Raw genomic sequence first — 21,742 nt, 5'->3', positions numbered from 1 at the left:
GACTACCTACTGACCTGTCCATAGAGGATTAACACTACAGGTCTGCGATAAATTGGCTGCGATCGTGAATGGCTGACATAAACAGGTTCCCCCGTCTCTGTTTATGGCTGTAGGTATTTTTGTTTATTACTCTGATTAAATTAAAATTTCAACGTAAAAAATTCCCCAAAAATTCCAAATGTCCACACATCAAGCAATGGTGACTTGAAATCATCCACAATCTATTACGTTTTTATTCTTTATATATTATTTTTTTACTACTCGCTACTTTAATTACTACATATTTGTGCCTAAGGTCTAAATCTGGGATGTGGTTTTATGGAAAATGTTAGTTTTTGCTTTATGAAAAATAATAACAATTTTTGTGATGGAATACAAAACCTATGAATTCTGGAATTGTCTTACTCAACTTTGAAATTGAAATTAATGAAATGTTCACACTGGGGACTGGGGGGATGTGAAAAGGATAATTCTATAAAAAGTTCAATTTCTAGTTAGATAAACATATATAGTATTTATGAGTATATGAATTATGGAAATATCATTAAAGGGGAATTCTGGGATTTGTTCATTAATCCCCTGTCCTTAGAATACGTGATCAATATCAGATCTGTAGCTTTCCAACACAAGACACCCCCCACTGATCAACTTCACAAGCCAGAGACCGGAGTCCGTTTGCATTTCAGTTGATTGCAAGTAGATTGGATTGGCTTGCAATATCAAGTACAGCCACTACACACTGTATGGCACTTTGCTTAAAAAGCACTGAAGACATTGCATCACTGGTCCAAACTCTGAGACCTCTTCAAACGACTTGGGAACAGTCCACCAGTCTACAGTGGTCACCAATTTAAAGAGGACCTGTCAGATCGATTTGGGACCCGAAACCACCTACATTTCCTTACCGGTCTGTGGTTTATGGTCCCAAATCGACCTCTATGAGGGTTGTACATGGGGAAAATATTTTTTTAAACACTTTTATTCTCACCTAGATGTGCGTCCAATAAAGCACATCGGACTCATGTCTGAAGATCCCGGAGCGGCATCTCCTCAGCAAAGGAAGCTGGAATAATGCCCCAGCTTCGTTGCGCATGTGCCAAACCAAAAGCGATACTACGTCGGCTTCACCTGTCATAACGCGCACCAAAGTGAAGGAGGAAAGAGGTGAGTATTTTTTTTTTTTAATACAGCCCTGGTCCCAATCATCAATAGACATTTGAGACCATAAGGACCTGTGGGTGGTTTAGTTTCCCAAATCCCCTTGACAGGTTCCCTTTAAAGGAAAGGTGATCAAGGCAAATAATCTTTAAATATCTCTTTAAACTCTGGAATTTTAACTATAGAAAATATTTAGTATACTCACTGATTTCTTTATAGACGCACTATGGATCTGTTCACATCACAGTCAAGATTTTGAATCTTAACTGAGCATGACCCCCCTAAAAAAAGATCTTCAACTATAATAGGGTCTATCAAGTTTCCACTGGGTGATAATATTGTCAAGAGCAAGACTAGGACTTGAAATCTGCCTTGACTACAAAGTGTAATCTAAGGGGGTTATTCATCATACATATATGATAATGTGGCTCATACATACATACATCATACATCATGCATACATACATACATACATCATACATATATGATAATGTGGCTCATACATACATCATACATATATGATTAAGAGACTCCTGGTGGCCGGAGCCCCAGCATTTATTTCAATGCCAGGTCCACATGGTTCCGCAGCATGCAAACTTTCATTATGCAAGGACACCCCGCAACGGGCAGGCCCCCCTTTACGCCCTTCCATGTCCCCTTGGTGCGAAGCTGACGTGAAGGGGGAAATAATCACAAGTGCTGTCGGATCACAAGGTTTTTCTGCTTATTTCAGGGCTTCTAGAAACATCCCTATCTATATTTACATTTGTTATATACCCCTATCTATATTCACTTTGTTAGTATTTTGTGAATCCCCCCTTTGGCTCTCAACACTGTCTGTACCCTTCTCTGGATCCTTTTGATCAGATCCAATCATGTCTCAATTGAAATCTAATCCCAATATTGGTGTAAACTGTATGAAAGAATCAAGTTTTTTTTTTCAACTCTACCCACCGATTGGTTTGAAGTCTAGGGACTGTGGGGGCCAATCCAGCAACTCTACTTGATTGAAATTTAACCATTACTTTCAACCTTAATGCCTTCTTCAGGTTGTTGTCCTGGTGGTACACGATGCCATGCTTTTGATATCCAAAGTACTTGAATATAGAAAAGTAACTCCACACATGGCTACTGGATACTCACACGTGGCTCAGCATTGATCCTGGTCAAGTATCCAATAGTTTGGGTTCTTAAACCACCCCATATCATCAGACATTCCTAACTGATCAATTATTGATGATATTCAAGTCTAGGTTTCTTAATCTTTTTTTGGGCCACCATTCCAGATCTGTGTAATATACGTTGTACGTTGCTTGCATGGACATCTGTGATCTCACTATCAAGTATATGAGCCACAACCTCTTCACTGTCGCCCGAGAACTGATAGACCTTGTGATGAGCCAACTTGTTAACTTAGATTTGCTGCCTGGACGTCCACTTCTTGGTTTTGGAATTAATGGATGGATTTCATATTATATTCTTCCAGTATAGGACACTATGGGGGTCATTTACTAAGGGCCCGAAACGCGTTTCTCCGTCGGGTTACCCAAATTTTACCGTTTTGCACCGATTTTCCCTGAATTGCCCCGGGTTTTTGGCGCACGCGATCGGATTGTGGCGCATCGGCGCCGGCATGCACGCAACGGAAATCGGGGGGCGTGGCCGTAAGAAAACCCGATGGATTCGGAAAAACCGCTGCATTTTTAAAAAAAAAGTGTCGCTTGACAGGCAGTTACCTGCACCCACGATAGCTTGGTGAACTCCAGTGAACTCCGACGGACTTCAGCGCAGAAGCGACACCTAGTGGACATCGGGCGCACTACCTTAGTGAATCGCCAGAAGACCCGAATCCTCCACAGAGAAGGCGCCGCTGGTTCGCGAATGGACCGGGTAAGTAAATCTGTCCCTGTGTATCTGCTCAGATTCTGATGGGGTTTAACATGTTGCATACGAATAGGACCCAATCTGCTCACTACCTCATGTTCTATATCATGTTGTCTGCAGACAGGATTCTATGCACAATCTGCCCCGTTTCTACTACCCTATAACATGGTGCTTATGGATAGAATGCTATGTCCAATCTTCTCAGTCCCTCCTGTTCTACAACATGCGGCTGAGTTTAGAAGAAGATAACCAAACCGAAGACTCAATTCTGGGTAAATGTTCCCTTAAAGAATGAAAAATCCCTTTAAATGTTGTGGCATCTGACAGTTCAGTTCATTGAATCACTGAAACTAGAGCACACGTTTTGAACAACCTCCGAGTCCTTAGTCTAAGTTCTCGTTCATACAAAATGCATAAACAGCAGACAAAAAGATGACATGTAAATCAAGATGCTGTATCTGAATTCAAGCATAAATCATGGTCCACCTGGGAATACTAATACTGTATTTGTTGTTTGCCTGAAACTTGGAAAGAACAGCTGTGCAGATTTATTCAGGAGATCTGCACAAGGACGCATCCCCATGATGGAACGTAGAGGATACACTTGGATGGAACATTTCATTATAATGGCTGAGAGAGCGGTCCCAGAAGACCAAACATTTGTCTTTGAGGTGAGAGATTCTCAGCTGAGATTCACTTCAAGGTAAATTTTAGTGGACAAATGCGATGAAGCGGAAAACAATAAAAGAATTATGCTTCAAAATTGTAACGTTTAGGAGATTAAGGATTTATTATGCAGATCAATATTCACCTTTAGGACAGTGTGAACCCGTCTAGCGCTGTGTGTGCATTTTATACTACTCCATATACTCGACAGCTTCCAATGGGACCCAACGATTGGGTCCATCTAAATGTAGCAGCCTATACATTATGACTTATCTCCAAAAAAGTTAACACATTTTGTTTCTTATATTATTATTAATATTTATGTATAAATTATACTATTGTTATTTGAAGGAGATTTTGAAGAACCCCTAAGGGCAGAAGCAAAAAAAAAACCCCAAAACTAATTTTCCCTGTTATGGCTTCTGGTTATATTCACTGGACCCGCTATGGTCAGTGGCGTCATTGGAGCTGAGTGTCACATCAATTAGGTCCAATGACGCCACTGACGTAATAATGTTGTGCCCAGTGATGCAACTGGATTGCCAGAGCAGGTTCTTTGACCTGGGCATTGGTGAACTAACATTGCCACAAGACTGGGACCGGGAGCCAGAGGATGATGTACATCAGCCACATGAACCATAGGAAAAAAAACTGTTAATTTGTTGACATTTATGGGGGTGTTTGTGGGCATGCTCTGTGACCTATGCAAAGGTCACTGTGAAGGGAGGGGGATGAGGGGAGATGTGGGCATTCCTCATTGTGATTGGTGGATCCAGGGTTCAGATAATAAAAAATGGCAGCTGTAGGTTTTTGTTCTCTTTTTGGATCTCAGGATAATTGTTGCTGGGCCCAATTACCACTGGTTACTACTTGGACAGGTGCAAATTAAGAATTATGACACTCAGAACAATATATGGCTATGGTTACACTTTTGAGGTTTGGTTGCATCGTCAGGACACATCAGTCACTAGTTACTAGAGATGAGCGAACATGCTCGTCCGAGCTTGATGCTCGTTCGAGCATTAGCGTACTCGAAACTGCTCGTTGCTCGGACGAATACTTCGCCCGCTCGAGAAAATGACAGCTCCCGCCGTTTTGCTTTTTGGCGGCCAGAAACAGAGCCAATCACAAGCCAGGAGACTCTGCACTCCACCCAGCATGACGTGGTACCCTTACACGTCGATAGCAGTGGTTGGCTGGCCAGATCAGGTGACCCTGGGATAGACTAGCCGCTGGCCGCGCTGCTCGGATCATTCTGTCTCTGGATGCCGCTAGGGAGAGAGCTGCTGCTGGTCAGGGAAAGCGTTAGGGTGTTCTATTAGCTTACTGTTAGGCAGGAGTGATTCTCCAAGAACCCAACAGCCCTTCTTAGGGCTACAATAACGTTCTACTTTTTTTTTTTTTATTTGCATCTAGTACCATTTTGTGAGGAATTAGCAGGGGGACTTGCTACCGTTGTGTTTAGCTCTTAGTGGCACACATATCCACCTCAAACACCAAAGTGGGAAAATTTAGTAGGGGTTGGATTTCAATTAGGCACAGTCTGCCATTTGTCCTTTTTTATTTTACGTTTATTTTGTTTAATAACTCAGTGTCATCTCATCTGGCATAGTAGTGTGCTTTCATACTTGGCTAGAAAATAGCCATAGCAATAGGATAGCATTGTTTGGTTTTAAAAACTCAAAAACACAAAAAAAAAAAAAAAACACAAAAAAAAGTTAAAAAAAAATTAAAGCTATAACTCTCATTTTAAAAATGTTTAACCCGAGGGCTAGGGGTAGAGGACGAGGGCGGGGACGTGGGCGTCCAACTACTGCAGGGGTCAGAGGCCGTGGTCCTGGCCGGGGTGAGACACCACCTGCTTATGAGGGAGCAGGGGAACGCCGCAGAGCTACACTCCCTAGGTTCATGTCTGAAGTTACTGGGACTCGTGGTAGAGCACTGTTGAGGCCAGAACAGTGCGAACAGGTGATGTCGTGGATTGCTGACAATGCTTCGAGCAATTTGTCCACCAGTCAGTCTTCCACGCAGTCCACCCATGTCACCGAAATCGCCACTCCTCCAGCTCCTGCACCTCAGCCTCCTCCCCCCCAGTCTGCCCCCTCCCAGGAAAATTTGGCATTTGAACCGGCATACTCTGAGGAACTGTTTTCTGGACCCTTCCCACAGTCACAAACCACTTGTCCGGTTGCTGCTGAGCAATTTTCCGATGCCCAGGTTTTCCACCAGTCACAGTCTGTGGGTGATGATGACCTTCTTGACGTAGTGGAAGTGTGTAAAGAGGTGTCCGACGATGAGGAGACACGGTTGTCAGACAGTGGGGAAGTTGTTGTCAGGGCAGGAAGTCCGAGGGGGGAGCAGACTGAGGGATCGGAGGATGATGAGGTGACAGACCCAAGCTGGGTTGAGAGGCCGGGTGAACACAGTGCTTCTGAGACGGAGGAGAGTCCTCGACCAGAACAGGTTGGAAGAGGCAGTGGTGGGGCCAGACGGAGAGGCAGGGCCAGAGCTGGTGCATCAACGCCAAATGTGTCAACTAGTGAAGCTCCCGTGGTGAGGGCTCTTGCGGCGAGGGCTAGATCTTCAGAAGTCTGGAAACACCGGATGACCGACGGACTGTGGTGTGCAACATTTGCCAAACCAGGCTCAGCAGGGGTTCCACCACTACTAGCTTAACTACCACCAGTATGCGCAGGCATATGAATGCTAAACACCCCACTCAGTGGCAACAAGCCCGTTCACCTCCGGCCGTGCACACCACTGCTCCTTCCCCTGTGTCAGCTGATAGTCAGCCCCCTGCCCAGGACCCTGCCACAAAAACCCCATCATCGCCTCCACGATCCTCCACAGCATCCACCAGCGTTCAGCTCTCCATACCCCAGACGCTGGAGCGGAAACGCAAATATAGTGCAACCCACCCGCACGCCCAAGCCCTTAATGTGCACATCTCCAGATTGCTTAGCCTGGAGATGCTGCCCTATAGGCTAGTAGAGACCGAGGCCTTTCGCAACCTCATGGCGGCGGCCGCCCCTCGGTATTCGGTCCCCAGCCGCCACTACTTTTCCCGATGTGCCGTCCCAGCCCTGCACCAGCATGTGTCAGACAACATCACCTGTGCCCTGACCAACGCCGTTTCTGACAAGGTCCACCTGACCACGGACACGTGGACGAGTGCTGCCGGGCAGGGCCACTATATATCGCTGACGGCACATTGGGTTAACTTGGTGGAGGCTGGGACCGAGTCTGACCCTGGGGCTGGTCATATACTGCCGACGCCGAGGATTGCGGGGCCTACCTCGGTCCAGGTGTTTCAGGCCTACTATGCCTCCTCCTCCTCCCACCCCTCCTCCACCTCCTCCTCCGAACTACCATCCGTGGGCACGGCGCCATCAGTCGGTAGCTCTAGGCACAGCAGCAGTGCCGTCGCTAAGCGACAGCAGGCGGTGCTCAAACTGCTGAGCCTAGGCGACAAAAGGCACACCGCCCAAGAGCTATTACAGGGCATCACGGCGCAGACTGATCTGTGGCTGGCACCGCTGAACCTGAAGCCAGGCATGGTTGTGTGTGACAACGGCCGTAACCTGGTGGCGGCTCTGCAACTCGGCAGACTGACACATGTGCCATGCCTGGCCCATGTGTTAAATCTGATAGTTCAGCGTTTCCTCAAGACATACCCCAATCTGTCAGATTTGCTCACGAAGGTGCGCCGCATCTGTGCGCATTTCAGGAAGTCCAGCACAGATGCTGCCACTCTCAGGGCAGCGCAGCGCCGCCTCCAACTGCCCGCTCACCGACTGTTGTGCGACGTGCCCACGAGGTGGAATTCAACACTGACCATGTTATCCAGAGTTTACCAGCAGCGCAGAGCGATTGTAGACTGCCAGATGTCAACTTCCACCAGAAGTGGTAGTCAGTCAGCTTCCTCAAGTCTACAATGAGGAGTGGACGTGGATGTCTGATATCTGTCAGGTGCTGAGTAACTTTGAGGAGTCAACACAGATGGTCAGTGGCGATGCCGCCATCATCAGCCTCACCATCCCGCTGCTTGGCCTGTTGAAAAACTCTCTGATCAGCATGAAGTCGGAAGCTTTGCGCTCGTCACAAGAAACGGGGGAAGAAGATTCCCTTGTTGATAGCCAAAGCACCCTCAGGTCTGTTTCTCAGCGCATATCGGAGGAGGTGGAGGTGGAGGAGGATGAGGAGGAAGAGGAGGAGAATGTTGGCGAGACACAAGAGGGGACCATTGTTGAGTCCTTCACTGTTCAGCGTGTATGGGCAGAAGAAGAGGAGTTGGAGGAGTTGGAGGAGGAGGAAATGGACAGTCAGGCCAGTGAGGGGAGTGAATTCTTACGCGTTGGTACTCTGGCGCATATGGCAGATTTCATGCTAGGCTGCCTATCCCGTGACCCTCGCGTTCAAAGAATTTATTCCAGCACCGATTACTGGGTGTTCACTCTCCTGGACCCACGGTACAAGCAAAATCTTCCCACTCTCATCCCTGCAGAGGAAAGGAGTGTGAGAATGCATGAATACCAGCAGGCCCTGGTGCACAAGCTGAAACAGTATTTCCCTTCTGACAGCGCTAGCGGCAGAGTGCGTAGTTCTGCGGGACAAGTAGCGAGGGAGAGTAGGCGAGCAGGCAGCTTGTCCAGCACTGGCAAGGGTACGCTTTACAAGGCTTTTGCCAGCTTTATGTCACCCCAGCAAGACACTGTCACCTGTCCCCAGTCTCGGCAGAGTAGGGCTGATCTTTACAGAAAGATGGTGAGGGAGTACGTAGCTGACCATACCATCGTCCTAAATGATCACACAGCTCCCTACAACTACTGGGTTTCAAAGCTGGACATGTGGCACGAACTGGCGCTGTACGCCTTGGAGGTTCTTGCCTGCCCTGCCGCTAGCGTCTTGTCCGAGCGGGTTTTCAGTGCAGCTGGTGGCATCATCACCGATAAGCGTACACGCCTGTCGACTGACAGCGCTGACAGGCTGACGCTTATTAAGATGAATAAAGCCTGGATTTCTCATAATTTCCAATCTCCACCAGGTGAAGGAAGCTCAACCTGAATAATTGATCCACTCCTCCTCCTCCTCATTTTCCTCCTTCTCCTCCTCTTTGTACAGTAAAGCAGAGGAAACTGGCTATTTTTTGACAGGGCCCACTGGCTCTTGCTATAGTACTTTATGCATTTAATTTTTCTGGAGGGCCACCTACCCGGTCCTCTGTTTGAAACAATTTTTGTGAGTGCCACATACAGGCACTCAATCTATTCCATTTTTCTGGAGGGCCACCTACCCGGTCCTCTGTTTTAAAAAATTTTTGGGACTGCCACATACAGGCACTCAATCTATTCCATTTTACTGGAGGGCCACCTACCTGCTCCTCTGGTTTGAAAAATTTTTGGGACTGCCACATACAGGCACTCAATCTATTCCATTTTTCTGGAGGGACACCTACCTGCTCCTCTGGTTTGAAAACTTTTTGGGACTGCCACATACAGGCACTCAATCTATTCCATTTTACTGGAGGGCCACCTACCTGCTCCTCTGGTTTGAAACATTTTTGGGACTGCCACATACAGGCACTCAATCTATTCCATTTTACTGGAGGGACACCTACCTGCTCCTCTGGTTCGAAAACTTTTTGGGACTGCCACATACAGGCACTCAATCTATTCCATTTTTCTGGAGGGCCACCTACCTGCTCCTCTGGTTTGAAAACTTTTTGGGACTGCCACATACAGGCACTCAATCTATTCCATTTTACTGGAGGGCCACCTACCTGCTCCTCTGGTTTGAAACATTTTTGGGACTGCCACATACAGGCACTCAATCTATTCCATTTTTCTGGAGGGACACCTACCTGCTCCTCTGGTTTGAAAACTTTTTGGGACTGCCACATACAGGCACTCAATCTATTCCATTTTTCTGGAGGGCCACCTACCTGCTCCTCTGGTTTGAAAACTTTTTGGGACTGCCACATACATGCACTCAATCTATTCCATTTTTCTGGAGGGACACCTACCTGCTCCTCTGGTTTGAAAACTTTTTGGGACTGCCACATACAGGCACTATCCAAATTAAATTGTCTCCATAGCAGCCTCCACACGTTGTCTCCATTGCTACCTCCAAAAGTCGTCCATATAGCTGCCTCCATACATCCTCCCCTTATCAAACGAGGTTTGTCAGGCAGAAATTTGGGTTGTTTTCATGGATTCCACATCAAAGTTGTTAACTTTGTCGCCACCCTGCTGTGTTATCCACAAAATATACTGGCAAACTTTTATGATTAACCGATATTATTTCAGCGCTTCTTGCGCAGCTGTTTACATTCCCCTCACCCGCCATATCCCAAACTTATAAGAACGCTACTACACTTGATCTTATACAAAAGGTTCTTAGAAGTGCTGTTTGGGGAGTAGCCTAGAGACAGGGGCTTGGATTGGCGAAAGCTCGCCTGGCAGCGGAGCGCCAGCTCCATGCCAAGATCCAACTAACATAGTTTTAACTGCAGCACCTTTAATCTACTACTAGTTCACTGCCTCCATACATGGTCCCCTTATCAAACGAGCTGTGTCAGGCAGAATTTTGGGTTGTTTTCATGGCTTCCATGTTAACTTTGTCGCCACCCTGCTGTGTAATCCACAAAATATACTGGCAAACTTTTATCATGTACCGATATTATTTGAGCGCTTCTTGCTCACCTCCTTTGGTTCCTCTCTGCCACCCATTGGTTTGAAGCCTGAGTCCATTTAGGGTATGTCGCCATGACACTCTCTAGCCTGCTGCCGCTGCCTCTGCATGCCGTCCCCTATAGTGTCAGGGTCAATTATTGGATGTTTTAGATGCTATCTAGCTTCATTCTGTCACTCTGTCATGGCCATGCTGTTGCCCATAATTTTGGCATAATGTTGCGATTATGCAGCCTCAGAGGCATCCATGCATGCTGCCCCTGCTGTTTCCTGTCCATTTCCGTGGTGTTTCCATCCTTTTCTGAGGTTCCCAGGTGTTTGGCCAAGCTTCCCTGTGCAGAGCCTTGGTCCCCTTGAAAAATGCTCGAGTCTCCCATTGACTTCAATGGGGTTCGTTATTCGAGACGAGCACTCGAGCATCGGGAAAAGTTCGTCTCGAATAACGAGTACCCGAGCATTTTAGTGTTCGCTCATCTCTACTAGTTACCCTACATCTATATTCTTCAGTTCCATCAAGACCACTGTGACCACACCAGAGAACCTTTCACCACCTCTGTCAAATACTACTCTACGCATCCTTTAATGGGTGCAGAACCACTAATTCTGAAATCGTCTCTCTAGTCCACACTCTTTCTGAGCAATAAGGTAACTATTTTTGGATCTCTACCGACAGTTGAGCAGATCCAAGCCATCTACTCCAACCCAGGGCCACCGATTTGCAAGTTAAAGGAAACCTTTATGCAGATATGATGGTAGATTCCTCCTGCCTGCCTCTGCCCTCGTCTGTAATTTAATAATCCTGGAATGTAACCTAACTTGTTAAAAACTTTATTTTAGTAGTATGTAAATTAACTGCAAAAACTAATGGGGCGTGGAGTAGCCTCCCAGTGCCGGACCAAGCTAGTACATGTCCTCTGCAGTTCATTTACATATTACCAAAATAAAGTGCTTTACAAGCAATGGTTACATTCCAGGATTATTAAATTACAGATAATGCATAGGCAGGCAGGAGGAATCTACCATCAGATCTACTTCTAAAAGTAGAATCCTCATGGTAGGTTTCCTTTAAGAGTCTAATTAGGATATTGGGTACTAAACCTATCCATTATTAGGCTCTCTACTGTCAGATGGGTGGTCCTTTGCTGGAGGAGACAACCTGATTCCACCTATGTGACAGTAGAGGTCCCAAAATACTGATAGTGATTTCTTGGGAATGGTGAGGGCTAAAGAGAAAATTCCCAATGCAAAAAAATCCCTCATCTCTCCCCTCTAAAAGATGCAAATAGTTTTGGTTGAGGAAGCTGGTGAAAAATCCTCTTTATCTGTGTTCGGAACTCCGACCGAGAATAAGATAAGATGATAAGATAACAAGATTTTGGGGTGGATGACTCAAAATTAGAGATGAGCGGACCCAATGGTCGGGTTCAGGTTCGGCCAAACAGCCAATCCGGCAAATTGATTAGAATACTACTGGGTTAGTTAGCTTTCAATTAAATTTGCCTAAATATGTACAATATGTGCAAGAATATGTAGAGAAAGTAGGGGTCAAGGTGGAATATCTGTAGGACACTTATGGGCAATTTGAAAGTTTTGGGGGATTCCAACCTTTTGAGTCTCTCATTTAGCAGATTAGAATAAGAGGTCAAGCAGTAGTCCTCCATTCATTCTCGGGTTCAGGTTCGGCCAACCAGCCAATCCGGCAAATTGATGTCATCTAAGTAGCCATCAAATCCGCCTGGCCAATCATAGCCATGGCTAGTCGCTAGGTGTGTCAATTTGATGGATTGACAATATATCCGGGTCAGGCTTTGAAACCCCATCCCGGACCATTGGGTCTGCACATCTCTACTCAAAATCTTATCTAACTATGGGCATAAGGAATGGCCAAAATGGAATGGGAATGGAAAAACCGAGCTGTCAAAGAAGAGTTGTAGTTCTGGAATAAAAAATACCGAGCCAACAGATCCTACAAAAATTGCCTTTATAAGGACATATGAAGACGTCTTACATGGAACATCCAGTATCGCACATTCTGCGTCAATATTCAGACATAAGTCGAAGGTTTGGCTTCTGTTGTAATGATGATTAAAGCATAATTATATTAGCACTGCTTTTTTTCTCTCTTCTGTGAATGTTTTATTCTTAGTTTTGACAGTAACTGCTGCTATTGCGATGTAACAGATGACACATTTTGTTCAACCTCTTGAAGTCTGTGCGAGGGGAACAGATATGAGTCTTCCCTATTTAGCCGAGTAGTCATACAATGCAGATTTTGTTACAATTTGGCAATGAAATTATTGAGGAAAATACTAATATCTCTCTTCTTGTTTGACTTCCATGTGGGTATATTCTGTCTTCCCTAGCGATGCCAGCAGATACGAAGCCAGCTATAGAACTGGATGCCTCGGTACAACAGAAGGATATTGTGAACTAAACATTTACAATGTGTTATACTGAGAAAAGTGGGAGATAAAATATTTTATTTTTTAAGTTCTTGCAGGTGAAAACATTCACTTGTCCCATTCAATGTGGTATTAATAAATGGGCTCCTGTAAAAAATTGCTAATATGGGTTTGGCTCCACACTGTACCCTCTATTGGAAGACATTGGTAAGTTGCATTTTATAGCTTGGCACCAGGGCTCAACCTGAGGGAGTAGCTCTGGGTGTAGGACCACAGAGAGTCCTTCCGGATGTCTCTTCACCATACGAAGAGACCCATCCTAAGTCAGTGGTGGCGAACCTATGGCACAGGTGCCAGAGGCGGCACTCAAAGCCCTTTCTGTGGGCACCCGGGCCATTGCCCCAGCACAACAGACAAGACTCAAAAAATCTTCCTGCAGTTCCAAGCAACTTAAAAGATGCTGCTTTCAGTCATATTTTGATACTGACTTCGCTACTTGGGACTGTAGGAAGAGGGAGAATTAGACAGGGTTGAATCATTTTTGAAGGACCTCCTGCTGGCCCAACGATTCTCTGTGTGCAGAGGGAAACTGGAAAGAAGCTAAAATGATGAAATTTTTCTATTGTGTTGCTGTCCTCAGGAGGCCAATATGATTGAAAGTTGTTGAACAGGGAGCAATAAGTTACTGCTTTAATTTTTGGTTGGCACATCGCGATAAATAAGCAGGGTTTTGGGTTTCAGTTTGGGCACTCGGCCTCTAAAAGGTTCGCCATCACTGCTATAAGTTATACATTATACAAGGAGGCCTGTTAGAGTGGCATTGGAGACTAGTAACTCTAAATTTGGCCAAGTAACTCATTTCTCATTTTGTAAAGCTAGACTGTCCAAATTGGTCATCTGCCTGAAAAATGATTTTGTGTTTGAAGGGCCCCCCAATGATAACATCAACACAAGGGGGCAGAATTACTTACCAGGTCCATTCACAATCCCACGGCGCGTTCTCCGATGTTGATTTCGGAGCTTTCAGGGATTCACTAAGGTCGTGCGCTGATATCCACTAGGTGGCGCTGCTGCGCTGAAGTCCGCCGGAGTTCACCTTCTTCGTCCCAGTGTATGTGAGTGCCGATGTGCATGCGCCAAAATCCCGGGGCAATTTTGCACAAAACGGAAATATTCGGTAAACCCGACAAGAATGCGCGATTCGGACCCCTAGAAAATGACCCCCAAGTTGTCTTCAGCTGGACAAGCCTGGCTACAAGTTTTCCTATACCCTTCATTGCCTCCGGAGGCAATATGAGGCATTACACTGCATTAATCAAACTGCGGTAACTCTGGATTTGGGACATCTTCTAATAGTCTAATAGTCAATATTTGTATATTTTGAATGTATTTTTACACCAAGAAGCATATTTTATTTTTTAACCTCATCACTAGGGCAGTAGTTGTTAGCACTGTTGTCCTACAACACTAGTGTCCTAGAGTCAAATCTGAAATATGAAACCATTTTTCATATTTCATATTTCATTTTCATGGAGATTGTAGATTTACTCTGGTTTACCCAAAAACATATTAGTGGGTTAGTTAGCTTTCAATTAAATTTGCCTAAATATGTACAATATGTGCAAGAGTATGTAGGGAAAGTGGGGGTCATGGTGGAATATCTGTGGGACATGTATGGGCAATTTAAACATTTTGGGGGATCCAACCTCTGAGACCCCCACTTATTGTAATAGAATAATAGGTCAATCAGTAGTCCTCCATCTGTGGGATCGCTGAGAACTGCACTGGCCCTGGAATAGAGCAGTTACATTTAGGCCTGGTCTGTCACTCCATTTTGACTGAGGAACGGGAATCCTCCTATTATGATGGTTAGGGTACCTTAAAGGTAACATACCAGGGAGTATTTTAGCTGATGACAGGTTCCAATAGCCTAAGCTATGCAGATTTAAAAATTTCCTTTGTCAACATTCTGAATACTACCGCTACTTTATAAAACTTTATTTCACATTACCCGGCTCCCTGCCAGAAGCATGTGGTGAGTCCTGGCAGCCTGTGCCTCAGTCTCCTTTATGCATTCTTGCTATCCTCCACCCCTCCCCTCTTCCTGTCATGTGCATACTGCAGGCAGGGGAGGCAGGGGGATGGTGTGTGTCACGGGTGGTCCCGCGACCCATATCGCGGGCCGCAGGCTCACCCGTGCCCCCCGAGCCTCACAGGCGCGGTGCCGGCGCGACTCACCTCTCCCCGCTCCGGAATCGCTGCCAGGTTCCGGCCGCGCGCGTCCCCGCCTCCTAGGGCGCGCGTGCGGTATCTTCAGGAAATTTAAAGGGCCAGTGCACCGCTAATTGGTGCACTGGCTGATCATTTCCCCTTTGAAAACCATGCACCTTCCTCACACTCTTGCCGGATCTTTTGTGCCTCACAGCCTTAGAGAAAGCTCTGTTGCGATTTGCCTGCGTTCCAGTGTCTCTTGCGTTCCAGTGTCTCCTGCGTTCCTGTGTCTCCTGCGTGCCTGACTCCCTCCATGTTCCCGTGTACCAGTGTCCCTCCGTATTGCTGTCGTGAGTTCTGTGTTCCCCTACCCTTCTACTTGGACCTCCTGTTGCTGACCTCGGTTTGGATTCTGACATTGCATCTCTGCCGCCTGCCCTGACCCTGTGCCTGGACTTTGACCACGAGATTGATTGCCGTTCTTGTACCTCAACCTTGGCCGCCACTGCAGACAAGTCACGCCTGAGGAACGACCTGGTGGTACCACGCCGCAGCTTGTCTAACCCGCTTTGCGGCGGGCTCTGGTGAAAACCGGGTACCACTTAGACTCCGGTCCCAGGTAGTGGCTTGAGTCATCGTCTGCAGTGGTCCAGTGGATCCACTTCCCGCAAGCCTGACAGTGTAGAGGAGAGGACCGAGACACAAGCACAAAGGATGCTGCAGCCTCTTTCTGGGACTCACCAAAACCTGCTGGCAGTGAGCCAGGTAATGTGAAATAAAGTTTTATAAAGCACTGAAATGTTTCATAATGTTGACAAAAGTATTTTTTATCAGCATAGCATAGACTATTTAACCTGTGATCGGCTAAAAATTACGTTCCTGGTGACGGATTTGCTTTAAGCCATCCACTTATGGATCAGTGGTATATTGTCCCTAATTTCCCCTGTATCAGTGCTATCTTGACCGAGTTAAAAGAAGAAAAAACAAATCAGACTTATCAACCCTGCTCCCAGTGGTGGGGCTGTAACAAAGCAGAGGATGTACACCTTGGCTTCACAGCCCATGCACTGATTGGTTCCTTTACAATTATCCCTTTTCGAACTTAGTCCAACCCCTTCAACACTGAACTTATGTAATCATTTCTCCTAATCACTCTTGTGTCACATATGAAACCCCATGGCGAACCCAATTTCGAGAGCTAATATTTTGCCTCCCCTTTGTATCAGCTTTTCTTTGAAGTCTTGAGAAAGAGTGAGTAGCACTTTGATATTTCTCCAATAACTATCTATCCGCAGCCAAAATAAGCCTTGAGAGTGTCTCACCTGCTGCATTACCCGGTATGCCTGCACCGCGGCTCCACTGTCATTTCCTAATGTTTCCACATTGACGAGTAGTGAGAGTGGGAATAGAGACTGTGACAAATTCCCCTACTTCCTCCAGCCATGAGAGCGCATGCAGGACAGGATGTTATGATTTATTTAACATGTACATGGACTTAAGTACAAAGAGCCGGGGTGTGATAATGATGTGAAGTGCTTCATAATTCATCATTCTAAGTGCTTAATTTTTCCTTAGGGAAATACGTGAAAGCAAAACCCTCGGAATCAAATAAAAACCAGTCGTGATCAAAAGCATAGGCACGACGATGGAAATGGCTACTTACCAAACTAATTCGGAAATATTTTGCCCAATTCTTTTTCAAACAATGATTATAATGCAGCAGTCAATAAAGTTTTTTATATATAAAAGTTTGTGAAATATATTATTTTAAGTGAAGCTTCTCTCTCTCCCTATGAACTTGTGCAGTGAGAGGGGAGAAAGAGCTGCACTTGGGATTCTTGCTCCTCCTCCTCCATGCAGCCCCCTCCTACAGTTGTCTGCAGACTCGAGAAGCATCAGAAAGTCATTGAATTGCAAAATCCATGAAAAAGTAAGGAAAACTGTAATGGATATCCATCCTTAGATGCATTTAAAGTGATTGTGGGTTAAAGGGTTTGTCCAGTTTGTGCCTCTGTTGTTCTATCGCTAGAGGCCTGTAGCTATCTCCTAAAGCTCTTGTTAGAGACTCTTGTCCTAAAATATTTGTGCATGTTGAGGAAGGTCACCAATGCAACCAATCACTGACCTCAGCAATGACTAGTGATGAGCTTTAATGTTCAGGTCCATGCTGAAAATGGCAGGTTTTGATCAGCCAGAAGCTCAGATTTGGCTGGCCACCGGCAGAAGTTAAGATCGGGCGATGTGTGAACACCACTATTTTCCCTAGACTGACACCACAGGGGGCAAGGATCCTCGTGTAAATGGTGGTGCCAACACAAACTTGGGTGTTAGTGGTGTTTTTGGGTTTGGGTACCCAAACCTAGCTTTTGTTCAAGGTTCATCTGAAGCTCATTCCTAGCCGTGACCTCTACACCTACAGCACATCATTGGCTGACCTCAACTGTGACATGTGCAATGTGTTGAAAACAGATAACAACTTTAACCTACAATAGTTAGCTCCATGAATGTCACGGGAGTCCCTGCGGTCCATACCTCGGATTGCAGGCACACCAGTGACCCTCTTCGTAGCAGCCCTGCCCTGTCCCCCAGCTTGTACCCGTCCTGGCTACGCCGCACGTGCATACCCGCTCTCTAGGGAGCGTGCGCCGGGCAAGCGCACCACTGATTGGCGCTGGCACTTCCGGGTTTCCCATAACGTCTTCTTCGCTTCAATTCCTGTTGTGATCTCGGACCAGACCTGTGACCTTGCATCTCTGGAGCCAGCCCTGACTTTGTGCCTGTACCTGACCTCAAGTCTGGATGCTGATTCTATACCTCGACCTTGGCTGCCACCATGGGCTAGTCGCCCCTGTGGAACGACCTGGTGAAGACCAGGTGCCACTTAGATTCCGGTCCCAGGTGTCGGCTAGTACCATCTCCCGCGGTGTTCCAGGGGGTCCACTGACCCCCAGCTCTGACAATGAAAAGCCACGTACTTACATTTTTTGTCCAATCAGGGTATGGACTGCTGCCCAGTTGTCGCCTTCGGTTTAGCACAGGGCTGGCAAGTAGGCAAGAGATTGTTCGAAGCGCAGGGCTTGTACTTCTTCCCTGTCCAAAGGGGCTAATTTCTCTTTTAGCATTTTTTAGACAAAAACTGGCAACTTTATCTACCTGATTTCAGAAAACTTAATGCAGGTCATTCTACAAAGTTGACATGTACAAGTCCATTATGGTTTTTTTAGTAAACACTCTACGATTCGCTTATTAAACACAAAAGAAAATATTTCAACTTGAAGATAAGAATTTCTACAGTCGAAATGATTAAAACCAAAAAACATTTATTGCTCATTCGATCAAGGCCGCAAATGACTTATACGTACCTGGGTTCAAGATTTGATGTGGGGGGCCATGCTACATCAGTGTTTCAAATATATGGCTATCCTACTGGAATCATAATATTGCTGTTACACATTTGTTAGGGAACCTCCTGGTTTGTTTTTGAATACCCTACCAGAATGGCCACCTAATCCCATGCTGGTGGTCACACATGCTCAGAAGGTCAGTCATAGAGTAAGGGAGTGATTCCTGTTATTATGTGTGTAGGTCCCCTTAAGGTTGAGTTCACATGAAATATTCTGATACAGAATCACTGGTATCACAAAAGCTTTCCTGTGTTTTACCCCAACTTTGCTCTCTGACCACTTATACTCCGTGTTCGACCCCAACTTGTTCATGAACCTGTGCTGCCTGCCATGACCCTCCACATGTTTTTAGATTCTACTATTTTGCCACCTGCCCTGACTACGGACTGTTACTGACTATTTGTTTGCCTAATCCCTCGGTATTATACACCGTTGTCTCTGTGCCCACCGGATCAGCTGCTATCCATTCCGAAAACACCACAAGAGGTAGCGGCCTTGTAATATCTCTACAGCAGAGTCCAGGTCCCTGTATAGGGGTGAAAGGGTGAAAACTGGAGAGGTCCAGGGATAGTACGCTTAGTGTGTGGCCAAAAGTCAAGCGGTTGGATGGCACAGTGGTTTCAACCCACTGGACACAACCCACCATTTCCTAGTTTCTTCATTAAATTTTAATAGATACTGATCAGCTTAAGTGTAGATCTTCAACTCTACCTGTGCATCAGGGGACACCGGGAAGTGGAAGTTTGGTATAAATATTGGATCAAGGTTAAGAGGGTAACATTTTTATTATTTTAGGAGCCCCATTCAACCATTCCTAACCAAAAAGAATCCTTAACGAGATATTTGAAAATGTGTAACTTACGGTTAAATAATGAGATACAATGAAACATTATGAGATGACCATCCAAAACTGAGGTGAAGAATGAACATCTGGGAAGGTGGGGCACAAAAATCTGGTCTGAACAGGGGAATGATTTTTTTTTTTGGAAAGCGTTCATTGAATATAAGATTTTGGAATGGATTGGGTATATTTGCTTTCTTACGGTAATTGGTTAAGCTGTAACCCAAAATATATTTTATTCAATACTGCAATATCTTGTCTAATTATTTAAAAAAAAATTGTATTCTCGTACCACAAACTAACAACAATTTCCTTTAAAGTAGAGAAGAAGTCTTTCCCGCGGTCGTCCTTCATGTTTGTGTATATTTGGCAGAGGAGACAATATTAGTAGGGTCACAGAGTCTGCCCCGCTTGTCGGTTTGGGGCAGTTACTAGCAGTGGTAAACACAAACAAGCAGCGTCCATGCTATAGGGTATTGTGATAACCACGAGCAAACACAAAGGAACATATCACATCAGTCTGGCTGAGGGCTCCGGCTTTCATCCCGTTACACGCTGCCGCCAGGGTTTGTCTTGGAGCACCTTTTTAAATGGTGTCTAATTTTTATCCGCTGCATAGGACAGTCCTTCAGAAATCTTCATGTCAAAGTTATTCAGAAAAATAATGTGTGGATCGCTTCCCCTCTGGAAATCAATGTTCACTTCTAATTCACATCAGAGATAAATAGCCCTGAGCGCGTTCAGTATCCTCAGACTGAAGGAATTCCTGCACCTGGGAATCGAGATGTCTGCTCAGATACAGAGAGTCAATGGATGTGTAGAGTGCGATGAGAGAATATATTACCAGGTCTGATGGAGATAGACATATGAAAGAGAGATCAAGAGATAGATACATAGATAGATATGAGATAAATCGATATGGGATAGATAGATATGAGATAGATAGATAGATATGAGATAGAAGATAAATAGATAGATAGATATGAGATAGATAGATAGATAGATAGATAGATAGATAGATAGATAGATAGATATGAGATAGATAGATATGAGATAGATATGAGATAGATATGAGATAGATAGATAGATAGATAGATAGATATGAGATAGATAGATAGATATGAGATAGAAGATAAATAGATAGATAGATATGAAATAGATAGATAGATAGATAGATAGATAGATAGATAGATAGATAGATAGATAGATATGAGATAGATAGATATGAGATAGATAGATATGAGATAGATAGATAGATAGATAGATAGATATGAGATAGATAGAGAGATATGAGATAGAAGATAAATAGATATGAGATAGATATGAAATAGATAGATAGATAGATAGATAGATAGATAGATAGATATGAGATAGATATGAGATAGATAGATAGATAGATAGATAGATATGAGATAGATAGATAGACAGATAGATAGATAGATAGGAGATAGATAGATAGATATGAGATAGATAGATAGATATGAGATAGATAGATATGAGATAGATAGATAGATAGATAGATAGATAGATATGAGATAGATAGATAGATAGATAGATAGATAGATATGAGATAGATAGATATGAGATAGATAGATAGATATGAGATAGATAGATAGATAGATAGATATGAGATAGATAGATAGATAGATAGATAGATAGATATGAAATAGATAGATAGATAGATAGATAGATAGATATGAGATAGATAGATAGATATGGGATAGATATGAGATAGATATGAGATAGAAAGATAGATGGATAGATAGATAAATATGAGATAGATAGATATATGATAGATATATGTTTACCTGGCTCCAAGCCAGCTTGTGTTCTGTGTCCCTGGGGAGTGTTCAGCACTCCTCCTCCCAGTCACTTCTTGCCCCACCTCTGCTTCCTCTTCTTGCAGATACAGTGGCATGAGGTGACTGGGAGGAGGAGAGTTTTTTTTCCCAAACTCACAAATGAGCATTTTAGGTGGGAAGGAGCTTCTTAGCGCTGAACATTCCCCAGGGACACAGGACACAAGCTGGCAGGGAGTCAGGTAAACTTTAATATAAGTTATTGTTTTAACCACTAATGGCAGAAGTTTTGGACTAAGCTATATTATTGTCTGTGGGGACACGGAGGATCAAAAAGGGTGCCTGGTTTTCCTTTAAGTTGAAATTCTGCCCAGGCGAAGTGCAGATATCCAGAAGTACCATAAGAAAGCAGGAATCAGGAGATGGAACTAGACACCCATTCATTCTCTTGTTCCTTATATATATATAGAAAATCTCTTTAATAGGGGTATTACATATTGTATTCATATCTGTTTGAAGAGACTGAAAGACCTTTTCACACTCTCCTAAGCACAGCGCTGCTCATTGTATAGTGTTGGTGTTTGGCATTGCAGCTCAGCTTCATTTCTTTGAATACTACAAAGAGGCCATATGATGGGTGGAGATACTCATGGAAAAGACTTTAAACAGCTGATCAGTAGAGCCCCTA

General features: G+C 44.7%; 1 long non-coding RNA gene across 1 annotated transcript in view; it reads right to left on the bottom strand.

Moving 5' to 3' along the window:
• Positions 1-18,096, bottom strand: part of LOC140120410 (uncharacterized) — a 35,413-nt gene extending 17,317 nt beyond the window's left edge. The window contains exon 1 of the long non-coding RNA XR_011853770.1: positions 17,990-18,096. This is a non-coding gene — a long non-coding RNA (uncharacterized lncRNA). The remainder of the gene's footprint in view (positions 1-17,989) is intronic.
• Between the last annotated feature and the right edge of the window lie 3,646 nt (positions 18,097-21,742).

The sequence above is a fragment of the Engystomops pustulosus genome, chromosome 3 (genome assembly GCF_040894005.1).
Source record: "Engystomops pustulosus chromosome 3, aEngPut4.maternal, whole genome shotgun sequence".
Classification (NCBI taxonomy): Eukaryota; Metazoa; Chordata; class Amphibia; order Anura; family Leptodactylidae; genus Engystomops; species Engystomops pustulosus.
The sequence above is the reverse complement of the archived record's forward strand: the minus strand, read 5'-3'. Positions and strand labels throughout refer to the sequence as shown.